The sequence below is a fragment of the Arachis ipaensis genome, chromosome B8 (assembly GCF_059453495.1).
Source record: "Arachis ipaensis isolate K30076 ecotype BB chromosome B8, ASM5945349v1, whole genome shotgun sequence".
NCBI lineage: Eukaryota > Viridiplantae > Streptophyta > Magnoliopsida > Fabales > Fabaceae > Arachis > Arachis ipaensis.
Window position 1 is genome coordinate 38795405 of NC_142443.1, and position 1822 is coordinate 38797226.

Sequence of the window (1822 nt, forward strand, 5' to 3'; positions counted from 1 at the left end):
TCCTCCATGCGCCTCATGCCCCAGCACACACGCTTCACGCATGGCTTCATGCGCCTCATGTAGCAACCAAACAGAGGCCCCCAACTTTGGGCTTGCGCTTCACGTGGATCCCCATGCGCCTTACGCACCATCATGGGCCACTCTTAGGATTGTGGTTCCTTTCTAAATCTCTCACTAATCTCCAATCCTTTAAAGTACCTAAGTTGATGATTAAAGCTTAAACACAAGGCCCATAATTTGAAGCACTGATTGACAATTATGAAGAATTATCGACGGCTTTACTTGGATGAAAAACTATTGAAGGAACATTAATTATTAGTTTAGATTTGATTTGGTTTTAATTTGGTTTTGTTTGAATTCTAAAATAATTAGGTTTAGCGTTAGTATTTATGGTGGAGAAATACTCACGTGTCTCTCGCTTCTCTATTCTCTGGCTCATAGCCATTTTTCAATTTAGAATTTTATTTTTCTTTGCATCATAAGCAACTAATCTCCTTTGTTAAGGTTAGGAGCTATGTTCATTTTTTTATGGATTATTAATCTAAGTGTTTTAATTTATTTGAGGTTTATGCTTTGATCTATTTTATGATAGAGTTTTCATTCTTCATCCCTAAAGATTTAGAATTGTTGAAAAACATTCTAACTCCGTTTTGAATTTTAAATATTGTTTTGGAAAAAGTAATATTGGAATTAGCTTGTGATGGTAATCAGTGGCTAAGAGAAGGGGGTTGAATCTTGGTCTCCTTTTAATTTTGCTTGTAACCTAGCGTTATGTTGAGAACTATGAGTAGAACACAAGAGAGTCATTGATTTTTTCTCCTGATATGGTAGGAGCCAGAACAGAGTTGCTTGCAAGAAGTGTTATAGTGAAATTTTGTCTCCTATACTGCAGAACCAGAAACAGAGAAGAGAATAGAAAATGACACACAGATGTATCCTGGTTCGGCTACCCAGTGCAATGTAGCTTGTATCTACTCTCTGTCACAACAGTGATGGAATTTCACTATCTTTCAATCCAAATTACAATCACCAATTCTCCTTAGGACTCTTTCTATCCAATCCTATTTGGGACAAGTCCAGTTTCTAACCCAAACTGAACTTGACTAGGACTCACCCTACCTTTCAACTGCAAAATGCTAACCCAACATATAAGAAAATTCCCTCAGGATCATGACAACAAAACAGAAATATATACAAAGAATTTATGAGATAACTATAGCTTTTTCTCCAAGTGTAGCTCTCTGTCTTTTTCCACTCAACGACTTTTACATACAAACCTCACCAATTTTCTTTTCACCATTGAAACTCAGACATAATAAACTGAGAAAAAGAAATACACAATAAAAACCATGAAGGAGAATGATGTGAAAAATCGTGATTCACACTTTTCACAACTCCGCACAACTAACCAGCAAGTGCACTGGGTCGTCCAAGTAATACCTTACGTGAGTAAGGGTCGATCCCACAGAGATTGTCGGCTTGAAGCAAGTTATGGTCATCTTGTAAATCTTAGTCAGGCGGATTCAAATGGTTATGAAGTTTTGATAATTAAAAGATAAATAAAACAGAAAATAAGATAAAGGTATTTATGTAATTCATTAGTGGGAATTTTAGATAAGCGTTTGGAGATGCTTTGTTGCTTCTGAACCTCTGCTTTCCTATTGTCTTCTTCCAATCATGCGTGCTCCCTTCCATGGCAAGCTGTAGGATCCTCTCGGATGAAAAATACCAGGTACGATCTCTGCACGGCTAATCAACTGTCGGATTTCTCGTATCGGATGAAAAATACCATGTACAGCTACCGTACGGCTAATCATCTGTC